Here is a 14,338-nt window from a genome sequence, read left to right as displayed (position 1 = left end):
AAATCAAGACTGTAGGTTGAAAAATAATGAACCTCATAAAAATTGACAGAAGATAGACTATTGATATGTAATATTTACATTCAAGGATAGCTAATGGACTAGGCCAGAAATAGGCATAAATTCTTTAACCAACTGCAAGATAAATTTAATGTAAATTTCTTATTAAAGCACTACAATAGTATCATGATCCAAAGCACCATATGTAGAGAACTATTATAAAGACCCATGAGATACGGCTTGCTTCCCACTTACTATCCCAATCATGACTGCTCTAGAGTGGTGTGTCATATCCCATGGGTAGTCATTACACATTCTGTTTACACCATATATTAAAAATAAATTAGGCAACCTTAATTAGGTAAACTGGGGAAAGCATTTAATAGTACATTATATTCCTTAGTGGCTTAATTCAAGTGTAACTGGAGGCAGTGTGAGTTCTAATTAGTGTATTGTGCATATATATTTGGAATGCTTGCACTTTGAATATTCTCTTTTTTTGTAGTCTGACATTTAAGGAATAAACCTAGTTGCAGAAATCAACCTGTACATACTTATTATGTACTTAATGCAATTAAAAGAATTAAAATATTCATCTTGGTTATTCATCTTCTAAACAAAAAAATATCCAAAATCTCTTGGGCTAAATGGATTATTGCACAAAACAGCACATTTCACTTTAGAATCAGGTGGAACGGATTATACTTGTAAACAATTATAAAAAGTGAAGAAATATTTCTAATGTCAGTTATGGAATGGACAATTCTTTAAACGTTACTTACACATGGACAGGTTGTTCATGTTCACAGTGTTTCTCATGGTCCAATGAAGAAAAGTGCAACCACTTTGAGCTTCACCAACAGCCTGCACAGACCTCTTAATGGGTAGAAATACTCATAATGCAAATCTTCCAGGGGCAGAAATTACCATTAAATTGTCACTCCCACTCCTAGTTTTTATGCTTTGACCAGGATTCACATTTTTGGCTGTGACTTCCGAACCAAACCACTTAAGAAAGACCCAATGCATCCTACCCTTTCTGTCGTGCTGTGCATTTTCACCCTTTTGAAAATGGTTAAACATGTGCATCAGTTGCTCTGCGGGACTAAGGATGGCTTTTTAAGTTTGGATTTATTCATCACATCATGTTTTCTGCACTTTTACATACCCACTTATTTTGATTGCTGCTTAATTCTGATGTTTTGTACTGCATGACTGATTTCAAAGCACATTTCTTATCATTGTCTTTCTTTTATATGTTTATAGAATTGAGCATTGATGGCAAGGCCAGCAGATATTTGCCACCCCCAACTGCTGTTGGTGAGCCTTCTTCTTGAATCTCTGCAGATTAAATACACTCACAGTGCTATTCTAGAGAGAATTCCAGGACCTTTTCCCAGCAACACTCAGCGGGGCACAGTTCTAAATTTGGATGACAAACAATTTAGACGACAAATTACAATACAGTGCTCATGGTTTTGCTGCTATTTTCATTGAAGTGATCGGGTTTGGATAATGCTGTCAAAAAAGCCTTGGTGAGTTGCTACGGTACATTTTGTAGATGTTACACACTTCTGTCACTGTGCAGTTGTGGTGACAAGAGTGAGATGCTTTGACCTAGAAGATGCTGCTTTTCTTCAGTGTTTTTGGAGCTGCACTCACTCAAACAAATGGAAAATATGCCATCACACTTCTGACTTGTGCCTTGTAGATGGTTGGCAGGCATTGGGTGACAGGAGATGATTTATTTGCCACAGATTTGCCAGCCTCTGATCTGCTGTTATAAGCATAGTGTTTGTGTCACTATTTCAGTCCACACTACTGTTAATAACAAATGTGAAATCAGTTGCCAGTTGTTCAAAGATATATTAAACATGTCACAGAAACCATTTTCTCAAAGAAAATAATATAATTTTTGGAGGTGGGGGGTGGAAAAATGGAAGCAGCTTGACAGAGCATTACACATTTATTATGTGTTAGGGTACCCTAAATTTAGGACATTTGAGGTAACATTGAGTGTCATTGACTGAACCACTTCAATCAATATTAGACATCATCCTGCCTGACTTTCATAGAATCCCTACAGTGTGGAAGCAGACCATACAGCCCATCGAGTCCACAACAGCAGCCCACCCAGACCCATCCCATTCCTATACCCCTGCATTTCCCATGGCTAATCCATGTAGCCTGTACATCCCTGGACACTACAATTTAACACAACCAATCCACGTAACCTGCACATCGTTGGATTGTGGGAGGAAACCGGAGCAGCCAGAGAAAACCCATGCAGATACAGGGAGAACATGCAAACTCCACGCAAACAGTCACCCGAGGCTGGAATTGAACCCAGGTCCCTGGCATTATGAGGCAGCAGTGCTAACCACTAAGCCACCCAGCAGGCATCTCCATTAGCTATTCTTCCTATTTACAGTCATCTGAAAATATGGATGCATTCCTACTTCAACATCTAAATCAATAAACAGGTTGGACCAAAAGCATAATTTCATTCAACATTCTTACTTTTCTCCCCCTTAATCAATTTTAATTCCAATTGTAATTACCCACTCATTCTGCACCCCTTAATTCGTTCGAGTTTGGCATCATCAAATGTGCTGAGAAATGTGTACACCTTTGATACAGTTCACCTCCTGAGCAACTCAGTTTTTCTGAAGTATGATATTTTCAGATGTTTGGTTTTTCTTTTTGAATAATTTTGTATTCATAAAGGTTTTTATTCTCTCATAGGCTGTGAATTTCACTGGCAAAGCCAGTATTTTGGCAATGCCCAATTGCCTTTGTTCTGATTTGCCTGGCTTGCTGTGTTCTTCTAGCCTCCTGCTTGTCTACCTTTGTTCTGATTAGGATAAATTCCTAATTAAAGGGGACCTGAGGGGTAACGTTTTTCACACAAAGGGTGGTGCCTGTATGGAATGATCTGCCAGAGGAAGTGGTGGAGGCTGGTACAATTACAACATCTGGATGGCTTATGAATAGGAAGGGTTTAGAGTAATATGGGTCAATGGTGGCAAATGGAGCCAGGTTAGTGAAGGATGTCAGGTTGGCGCAGATGAGTTGGATTGAAGGGTCTGTTTCCATGCTGTAAAATGTCAGAAGTCACACAATACCAGATTATAATCCGACAGGTTCATTAGAAAACACAGTTTTTGGAGCGTGCTCCTTCGTCAGGTGAAGTCATTTCACCTGATGAAGGAGCAGTGCTCCAAAAACTTGTGATTTCAATTAAACTTGTTGGACTATAACCTGGTGTTGCGTGATTTCTGACTTTGTCCACCCCAGACCAACACTGGTACCTCAACATTTGTGCTGTATGACTCTATGATTGACTTACAAGATCATCTCAGCAGTGACTCAAGAGTCAACCACATTAGTGTGGTCCTGAGTCACACATAGTCCATTCTAGGTAAGGACGATAGACTATAATTCCCCAAAGAGGACTTTTAAGGGAATCATAAGAGTTTTTTTACACAATTATAGTTGTTATGGCAACCATCACTGAAACTAGCTTTATGTTCCAGATTGAATTCGCAGAATTTAAAATTCGCCAGCTGCTGTGGTGGGATTTGAACCCAAGTCCACAGCACATTAACCTTGGCCTCTATAAGTCTAGTGCCTTCACCAGGATGCCACCATTTTGCCTCAATTTATTTAGAACCCAGTAAATTTATATCCAGTCATTTTTCCATACTTTTAAACATCTGACATATTAAACTAGCTGACCTATATTATCTAATCAGCTCTCCCTTTCCAAATCTAATTTTTGATAGCCAATCCAGTCGTAATAAATCTTCATTATTTTTTCCTTCGGTTTCTGTCAAAGTCTTGGATGTATCCTATAGCTTAGCAACTCTCCAGCATTTCCCTTTAATTTATTACAATAGCAAGACAGAGGGTCACAGGTCAAAACTAGCAAAATAGAAATTAGGCCCAGTATCAAGAGTAATTCTTCATATAAAGAATGATCTACCAAGTGTAATTTAAGAACCAAAATAATATTTAAATGGGAGTAGTGTAAGGTCTTCCTGGATAGATGGACCAATATCAGCTTTACTTCATAATTTTGAGGAATTTAATTGTTTCTTATGAAGTGATTCAATGGAAAAAAGGAGTGGATACATTTATAAATTTTTCGAATGGCATTTGATAAGGAGTCTCACAAGGGGCTTGTTCCAAAAAAAAGTCAGACATATAGAGTAAAAGGAAATGTAGTAGCAGAGATAGTAATTAGGTTTACAGATATTGTTGCATGGCTCAGAAAAAGAGTTGCAAGTGGTATATCTCAAGGTCATAACTGAATCTAATTTTGTTCCTAGTACATATTTGATGAATTGGACTTCAGCATCAGTCCAAATTTTAATTCCAAAACTTGTTGATTTAGAGTTCTACCAGAGGTGGAAATACAAAGAATCTGAAGTAGGAATCTAACTTGGCTTGAAGCCACTCACTTCTTTTTAACAGATGGAAGACAAAAGGCATAAGGCCAATCTACTCAAGGGAGGCGGGTTAGTTATCTCAATATTACAATGAGGCTGCCTGCATTCATTTTAAGTCATTTGAGAGTTTGAATAAAGTGGACCTAAACTCCTTGGAGTTTACAAGACTGAGAAGTGATCTGATCATGTTTGAAAGTGCAGATGCTAAAGTGGCTGACTCCTATAGTTGAAGAATCTAGAACCAGCAGTCAGTCTAACGATAATGGATTGGCCATTTAGGACTGAGATGAGGAAAAATTCCTTCACAGTGTTGTGAATATTTAGAATTCTCTACTCAAGAGGGCTACACTTGCTCAGTCACTGACTGATGATATTCAGGACTGAAATTGGTAGAGGTATAGATTTAAATGGAATAAAGGGATAGTGTAGGACTTGGAGTTGTAATCAAACATTGATTGATTGACCAGACAGGATCATCTTGGTAAAAACAATGACTGCAGATTTTGGAAACCAGATTCTGGAGTAGAGTGGTGCTGGAAAAGCACAGCGGTTCTGGCAGCATCCGAGGAGCAGGAAAATCGACGTTTCGGGCAAAAGCCCTTCATCAGGAATAGAGGCAGAATGCCTGCAGGGTGGAAAGATAAATGAGAGGAGGGTGGGGTTGGGGAAAAAGTAGCATAGAGTACAATAGGTGAGTGGAGGTGGAGATGAAGGTGATAGGTCAGGGAGGAGGGTGGGGGAAGGTTTCAAAGAGGACAATGGGTGGATGGGGGTGGGATGAAGGTGATAGGTCAGAGAAGAGGGTGAAGTGGATAGGTGGAAAGGAAGGTAGGCAGATAGGACAAGTCATGGGGACAGTGCTGAGCTGGAAGTTTGGAACTGGGGTGAGGTGGGGGAAGGGGAAATGAGGAAACTGGTGAAGTCCACATTGATCATCTTGGTGACCTTGTCCTAAGGAAGTAATGTTAAATATGTAAAAAAAAAAAATGCTGGGTTAAAGTGATTTAATAAAGGCTTTTACAATCCCACAAGATTTTGATAAAATGAAAATGGCAAAGTAATTGTTTCTTGTTGGGAAGACACAGAGGCAGGGATATAAATATTAATAGTGTCACTAAGAGTGAGGAGAGATTAGGATAAAATAACAAACCTTATGAAGGTTGGAACAAGAAAAAGGTTTCTAATGGGAATGGTTGAGCAATAGGCAATTACAATATTTTAAAACTAAATTAGAGAAAGAAGCAAATTGAAAGTGTTGTGAAGAGATGACTGGGCATTGAGTTTTGTTACAGGTCATGCTAACAATGAGCTACCATAATTGGACCAAATGGCCTTCTTTAGCAATATGGACCAGATAGTCATTCTGGGACTACTCAACTGTTGTCTGTCTGAGCCAGCCCTAGGTGTAATCTAGAATCATTGTAGATAATTGTAGATAATATCATTTTACCATTTAGTGCAAAAAAAAACCGAATTAACTTTAATACTATTTTGTAGGAATTTTACAAAAAAGATTGATTGATGTAAACTGTATTTTGTAGAAGCTACGGTTGTAGAGATAAATTAACTAAGTAACTCAAAATTAGAATCCAATACGTGGCTTGACGTCATACAGCAATTTATTTTCCCAAAAGCCTTTTGATTATTTTAATCTATCATATAGTTTATTACTAATCTTTCTAGCCCAGCCATCAGAAATATTCAAGTCTGTTGTGAAATTAATGTTCCTTTACGATTTCAATAGTTTTGAATTGGGAGACTGTGACCATTCAAAAGAACATTATTGGCGGTTACTGCCAACACAATAAATTGATTACACAATTGGTGAGAAATATGCAAATACAGCACAAATGATCTTTTTTCAATTATTTCTAAAGTAGGAAATTAAAAGTAGTTTAAGAAAGATGAAAGTTGCAAATATAGACAGCCATGAAAGTGGAGATGAGTAAACTTAGAAAATGTGCATGTGTAGGGTGGTCCCCATTCCATGAGGTTTTACCAGTCATGGGCATCAAGTACAAGTAGCTATTTGCCCAGCAATGGCAGGGGTACAATTAGCTTAATTAAGGACATACTAAGGGCCAAGCTGCAGACCTCACCAGGATTTTCTCAGGGTCCTCCAATGATTTGGGATGCCAGCGGAAGCATAGTGGAAATTCCTATCATCATCAGCACCCTCTCTCACTAGCCTCATTGTTGCATGCATGCAAGGCTACAACTTGGGTCATGACCAGTCATAGAGTCATACAGCATGGAAACAGACGCTTTGGTCCAACCAGTCCATGTCAACCATAATCCCAAACTAAACTAGACATACCTACCTGCGCTGGGCCCATTTCCCTCCAAACATTTCTTAATCATGTACTTATCCAAATGCCTTTTAAACGTGTTGCTATACCCACATCGACCACTTCCTCTGGAAGTTTATTCCATACAAGAACCACCCTCTGTGTAAAAAAACAAAAATGCCCCATGTCTTTTTAAAATCTTTCTCCTTGCGCCTTAGAAATATGCCCCCTGGTCTTAAAATCACCCACCCTAGGGAAAAGATACCTGCCATTCCCTTCATGATTTTATGTCAGGTCACCCCTCAACCTCCTATGCTCCCATGAAACAAATCTCAGCCAATCCAACCTTTCCTTATAACTCTAACCATTCCAGTAGAGTGGCTTCTTTTCATTAATGGATCTTAAATCTATGCATGTTTCTGACAGTGCACTTAGATGTCTTCATGTCCATTTACTATTCCCATTAGAAGCTGTAGTGACCTCTCTCTAAATGACAAGTGTCCATTCAGACTGCAGGCTTTCCTATCTGGCTTTCCACCTGCTGCCCTTAATTTGATGGTGGAATATGGAGGCAGGCGCTTACATGGGCCTCATGAAAAAGTTGCACTGTTGGTACAACCCTGACCCATGCTGGGTTGAGACACCTGAAATTTTGACTATCCATTCAGTTCAAAACTCAGGATTGAAATTGTGACAAATTTAATTCTTAGCCAACAGATCAATTTCTATTTTCAAATATTATTAGTTGTTCAAAGTATGGACTTTAATTCTACACAAATTTACATATTTATCAATAACAAATACATAATCAAACCTGAATGACTTACTGAATGATGATGGGATGAAGAAACACATTTTAAGGAACATTATCATTAAGATGTCTAAGCTTCAAGGGAACAGCAAATGCTTTGTATTCCCCAATACACTGAAGACTGCATATAGCTTCTTAAAATTTGGGAGACTGGAAATTTCATAGTGGATTTACAGTCAATTTCCTCTATTCAAAATGACCCTGAATAGATGTAATATTTACTCATTTTTCCCACCATGGAGATATTTCAACTTAAGAACCAGGGATTATCAACCATGGAAGTGTAGCACAACAGTTATATTATTGGGCTAGTTTCCAAGGTGGCATGCATTCAAATTACACCACACCAATATGAATTACAACTTAAAATTAACTGTAGAAAGGCAATATCAGTAAGAACACCAATAAAGGAATCTTATTGTTATTGAAATCCAAATAACATTATTATGAAGGTGTAAGGAGTACTGTACCTTTAAGAGAGCTAAAAGCTAGCAGAACTACCTTATACAGCACTACGTATTCTGAATAAGGTAACAGTGCAACATTTGGTCGAACAGCTAGCTGGGTTGCCTGGAGATGACAAAAGAAATTTAAATTTGGCCAATCAGTTTAAATTATGCCCCAAAATACCAACTTCCAATCAAGTTTGAATTTAATATATTGTTAATATTAAAACCCAATGAAACAATCCAATGCTTTGGAGTATAAGACCGGGAAAAATTGAACAGTTGGGAGAGAACTGCCAAAAGACCAACAGATGTAGGCTGCTAGTCAGAACTCTCTGAGAGGCACCAGTCTAGAGCAGGAGTTTGTACAGAGGAAAGAAAAACATCGACAACAACCTGGAGAGCAAATCTGCAGAGGAAGATACAAAGGGATGATTTGACAGCTGCCTGCTTTCGAAATTTGAGTTTTTGGTAAATCTTAATCAGGGGTTTTATCAGATTAGCATTATAGAAAGGAAAGTAAAAGATAGGTTAGAGGAAGGAATTGTAAATAGTTGTTAGTTAATTACTCTCTGTTAGACTTTAAAGTAAAAATAAAGTTGTTAGTTTTTACTTTAAATAGTTCTTGGCCTCTTGAATTTTCACAGATTACTGCACGGGATAAATCCTTTGTGTGTTGCTGGTTTAAAATTAACAGAGTGGGTTTGTCCTGTGACAAAACAATGTCCTTTAGAAATGGAGGTCACTGTCAATAAATGGTGTGGCTTTATGTAAATCTTGTCCTACACTAATATGATTAATTGTACCAAACTGCTACAAAATAATTTTAAAAGTTGACAGGAAAATTAGGAATGAACAACCTGAAAAAAATTGTGACTATCTGGATAAAGATTTATGATGCTGTAAAACCTTGACATTTGTAATTATCTCGGGACAAAACGAGTAATTTATTGTGTAGTGTATGTTCAGTTCTGAAAAATACAGATCCGAATGAATAGAAATAGTCATATTTGTACTGCCCCTCCAAAACTGAGTACAGACTGAAAGATTAATGATCTTTTGAGAGTCACCTTTCAATCATTCGTCTAAGTCAGAAAATTACAAGGAAGCACTAGTCGAAATTGCAATAAGAGTAGTACAAAATGAGAAGTTAAAAAAAAACCTGATCAGAATGTGTGCTGTGTTTCTGACATAGAGTCATACAGTACGGAAACAGACCCTTCTATCCAACTAATCCACACCGATCAACTTTCCCAAGCTAAACTAATCCCACTTGTCTGTGCTTGGCTCATATCTCTCTAAACCTTTCCTATTCATGGACTCATCAAATGCCTTTTAAATATTCTATCTGTACCTGCATCTACAATTTCCTCTGGCAGTTCATTCCACACATGAATCACCCTCTGTGTGGACAGGTTGTCCCTCCAGTCCCTTTCAAATCTTTCTCCTCTCACCTTAAGAATATACCTTATAGTTTTGAACTCACCTATCTTTGGGAGAAAACCTTTGCTATTCACCTTATGTATGCCCCTCAAGATTTTGCAAGCGTCTATAAGGTCATCCCTTAACCTCCTGGGCTCCTGTGAAAAATATCCCCACTTGTCCAGCTACCTCTATAACCCTGCACTATTTGCAACAAGCTGGTAAATCTTTTCTGAATCCTCTCCAGTTTAATAATGTCCTTCCTACAGAACGCATAACCAATGCACAGATTTTCAGTTTGTAGATATTGCTAATGATAGCTTTTGATTTCATTCAACAAAATAATGTCATTTACTTGTCCTTCCAGTAAGGTTGTCACTTATCATATTTTTCTAAAAATAAAAGTCAACAGTTCAAAAATATCAACTCTCTGAATTACTTAATTCTGATGGCAGAATTGTCCATGTCCAGATCATGTGGAACTTTGATTGCAGCACAGTCTGTGGGAATTGCTCACTGAATTGAAAATTACTTCTGGCCTGTTGGTCTATGTATGGAAACCTCTGGAAAATCCCTTCACAGCAAAGATTTTTGAGGATTTCAACCTACGTACACTCAAGTTACTCGGGTAATGTTAGAGGATTAAAAAACATGCTCTGACTCACTGGAAACTATTAAACTAAATGCCTGACTCACTACCAAGCCCCTAAATACATCACCCATCCCATGAACAAGCCCACTTGACCTTCTAACACTGCCAGACTTGGAAACATCCTAGTTCTTTGACCTCTACTCACCTGTGTACCTAACACTCTAATCATTTAAACACGTCACACTATTCCCTTACCCATAAAAAGCAAAAAATGCTGGAGGAACTCAGCAGGTCTGACAGCATTTGTGTAGAGTGAGGTTTTGAGTTCAATATGACTTATTCAGACAACATAAGAGAGTTATATTAGATTCAAAATGTTCTCTCTTTCTGTCTCACAACATTTGCTGCCAGACCTGTTTTTATTTCAAATCTCTAACATCTGCAATACTTTGCTTTTACTTACTTTACATATTTACCTTTTCACAATAGCTGTCAAAGTGGTTACTGGCCATTTAAACAACAGCATACAGCACACTTACGGTTGGAAGAAAAAAAAGCATGTTTTAAACACTGATTCTTTCATGTTTTCTGGATTTGTTGCTGTTGTTTTGCAACAGGAGAATCCCTGACCAGGAAATTCCAGGACAGAACTGATCAGAAGGTGCATACCTTTTAGATTGATCAGGCTCAGAAGTAGACCTTGAGTGTAATTTCTGGTCAAAACTATATTACAAGAAATCCACATAAGTAGTGAGTTTTTTTGAATAGCAAACAGATTATAGAAACATTAATTACGGTGGCTTTGGTAACCTTGGAAAATATTTTTAAAAAGTGATCCATACTTTTTGGCCATGGTTTATGTCTCTTCATCAGTGGTCTGTTTTGTATGATGCTATGATTTTTAAGGGAGAGAATTAGTGACATGCTCATTATATTGATAAATGTGGTGAATAAGTATGTGAGATCATGGAATTATCAAGACATTGGCTGAATTTTCACCTGAGCTGCAGGAAGGAGGACAGCCATGGTTAATGGGGAATTTGAAATTTAGAACCGCCTCTGAATCCAGCCTGCAGGCTTGTGATCCTGGTGGTCAGAGGACAGATTAGTGAAAATTATCAATGCCAATAGGTCCATATTTATGTGTGAGGTTTGATGGTGAAGAGGAAGGGAGTCAGTCAGCGAGGGGAAGACTGATTAGCAAGGTTAGATCTCATGGAATACAGGGAGAACTAGCCATTTGGATACAGAACTGGCTCAAAGGTAGAAGACAGAGGGTGGTGGTGGAGGGTTGTTTTTCAGACTGGAGGCCTGTGACCAGTGGAGTGCCACAAGGATCGGTGCTGGGCCCTCTACTTTTTGTCATTTACATAAATGATTTGGACGCGAGCATAAGAGGTACAGTTAGTAAGTTTGCAGATGACACCAAAATTGGAGGTGGAGTGGACAGCGAAGAGGGTTACCTCAGATTGCAACAGGATCTGGACCAGATGGGCCAATTGGCTGAGATGTGGCAAATGGAGTTTAATTCAGATAAATGCGAGGTGCTGCATTTTGGGAAAGCAAATCTTAGCAGGACTTATACACTTAATGGTAAGGTCCTAGGGAGTGTTGCTGATCAAAGAGACCTTGGAGTGCAGATTCATAGCTCCTTGAAAGTGGAGTCACATGTAGATAGGATAGTGAAGAAGGCGTTTGGTATGCTTTCCTTTATTGGTCAGAGTATTGAGTACAGCAGTTGGGAGCTCATGTTGCGGCTGTACAGGACATTGGTTAGGCCACTGTTGGAATATTGCATGCAATTCTGATCTCCTTCCTATCGGAAAGATGTTGTGAAACTTGAAAGGGTTCAGAAAAGATTTACAAGGAGGTTGCCAGGGTTGGAGGATCTGAGCTACAGGGAGAGGCTGAACAGGCTGGGGCTGTTTTCCCTGGAGCGTCAGAGGCTGATGGGTGACCTCATAGAGGTTTACAAAATTATGAGGGACATGGATAGGATAAATAGGCAAAGTCTTTTCCCTGGGGTTGGGGAGTCCAGAACTAGACGGCATAGGTTTAGGGTGAGAGGGGAAAGATAGAAAAGAGACCTGAGGGGCAACGTTTTCACACAGAGGGTGGTATGTGTATGGAATGAGCTGCCAGAGGATGTGGTGGAGGCTGGTAGAATTGCAACATTTAAGAGGCATTTGGATGGGTATATGAATAAGAAGGGCTTGGAGGGATATGGGCCGGGTGCTGGCAGATGGGACTAGATTGGGTTGGGATATCTGGTCAGCATGGACAGGTTGGACCGAAGGGTCTGTTTCCATGCTGTACATCTCTATGACTCTATGTATTTGATTGGGAAGGAAAGGTGAATGGGTTATCAATCAGTTGGGTTGCTGACGGTGAAGAAAGTCATATCTTGGGTTTGGGGTGTTGGTGTTGGGGGGTGATGTGGTACGGGCAAGATAGGAAGCCTTATGCTGTTTTCTCTAGAGCTTTGGTAGCTGAGGGTGATCTTATAAAGGTCTATATAATCATGAGGGGATAGAAAAGCTAAATAGACAAGGTTTTTTCCTTGGGGTGGGGGAGTCCAGAAATAGAGGGCATAGGTTTAGGGTGAGAGAGGAAAACTTTAAAAGGGACTTAAGAAGCAACCTTTTCAAGCAGAGGATGGTGTGTGCAGTGAGCTGCCAGAGGAAATGGTGGAACATTACAACATTTAAAAGGCATCTGGATGGGTATATGAATAGGAAAAGTTTAGAGGGATATGGACCAAGTGCTGGCAAATAGGACCAAATTAGGTTAGGATATTTGGTCGGCGTGGACGAGTTGGATCGAAGGGTCTGTTTCCATGCTGTAGATCTCTATGACTCTAACTGATGCATGGGGGAGAAGGATAATGAAGGGCAATGTAGGGGAAATCAGAGGCTGAGAATGGATGGTGAAATTGGAGGCCAGGATGGGAGAAAGTTTTTAAGGAAGTGTACAACTGTAGGCGCTTCTGAGGCATGTACTTTGATTTAGGAGATTGACTGTCTTTTGAAATTTATCACCTGAAGTGAACAAATCCTTGCTTGGACAAAGCTGCTAAACTTCTAACATTCAGAAAAGTAAAGAGAATTGAAGTAGAAAATTTGAATGACTGAGTTTATTGTCTTATATTTAAAGGAACAAATTCATTGGAGTTAATTGGTTGCCTCGGTCTGTTTCAGTTAAAGTCAGTAATGACCACATTGAAGGTAGGTTTTGGTCCAGAAACAAATTTCCCACACCAGCCCCTAACTTAACCCAAAGCTGACCCTCTCTTTTCCTGTTAAAATGCTCTTCAATTAATTCACCATGCAAGCTTGCTATTCTCTCATGCATGGAACTTTCAGATCGTTCATGGCCAGATTTTTTTGATCTGTTAAAAAAAAAATTCAGTTACATTGTGATGTCATGTAGGTCATATAAGAAGAGGAAGTATTTATGCTTTTGTTTGTCTAGCATATCTTTCAACAAATCATGTCCTCAATTAACTAAATGTTGCAACTAATAGCTAAGTGAAAGGATTTATGAAGCTCTGACAAGAAGTCTGGATCAGATGATAAACTAACCTGAAACAGAGCAATTGAATTTTCAAGAACATCTTCAACTATTTTATATTGCAATTTAAAATTATTAACTGTACATCCAACTTTGTAGGAATTTGAACAATTTTATGTACTATTGACCAGTGATGTAAAATATTACTTTGCCTGTAAACTCCCATTAACTAATTTTCAATGTTTGTAGACAGAGCACAGGACACTTGACAAGATTTGCAGATACAGTTTTTAATGTATCACAATGAGCAACAAACATACTTGATGAACTATTTCCAGAAGAATAAGTTCAGATACCATCTACAATAAACGTCATTTCAACTATGACAACAGGTCTGTGACAAAATAAAAAATGTTTTCAAAACCATGTTATTTACCGTAATACGGTACAGTTGAGACTTCAAACATTACAGTAACAAAAACTAATGAGACTACTCTCTATATATAAAACATCAATAACATTTTTGGTTTAGTTTATTTGAAGTTATAGCCATAGCGACTGTTAATTGAACCTCAGGGTGCATATCCCATGTTACCCAAGTTTTGAGGGCATGTATTATGTAGCCAATGGGTGCGCTGTGATAATCCCTTTGATATCCAGAATAACAATCCTCTTCCTCAACCATTTATAGGCTGTCCTTAGGTTTTAACCATGACATGATCCATCCAGTACAAGTTTTTGGCCGCTGTGCAGTTTGTAAAGTTTGTATGCTTATGCATGCTGTCAGACCACCAATTGTAACCCAGTCCTAGTTTTGTGTG

The 14,338-nt window shown here is 38.6% G+C and overlaps 1 protein-coding gene across 4 annotated transcripts in view; it reads right to left on the bottom strand.

The window, feature by feature from the left end:
• Positions 1-13,787: 13,787 nt before the first annotated feature.
• The window catches only part of LOC122549390 (zinc finger homeobox protein 4), a 294,666-nt gene continuing 294,115 nt past the window's right edge, over positions 13,788-14,338 (bottom strand). For all 4 annotated transcript variants that reach the window (XM_043689135.2, XM_043689131.2, XM_043689132.2 and 1 more), the window contains exon 10: positions 13,788-14,338. This exon is cut by the window's right edge and continues 3,548 nt beyond it. The gene's annotated coding sequence lies outside the window, so the exon portion shown is untranslated.

Source organism: Chiloscyllium plagiosum, unplaced genomic scaffold (genome assembly GCF_037043375.1).
Source record: "Chiloscyllium plagiosum isolate Xiang-an unplaced genomic scaffold, Cpla_swu_hap1 HiC_scaffold_4, whole genome shotgun sequence".
Taxonomy (NCBI): domain Eukaryota; kingdom Metazoa; phylum Chordata; class Chondrichthyes; order Orectolobiformes; family Hemiscylliidae; genus Chiloscyllium; species Chiloscyllium plagiosum.
The sequence above is the reverse complement of the archived record's forward strand: the minus strand, read 5'-3'. Positions and strand labels throughout refer to the sequence as shown.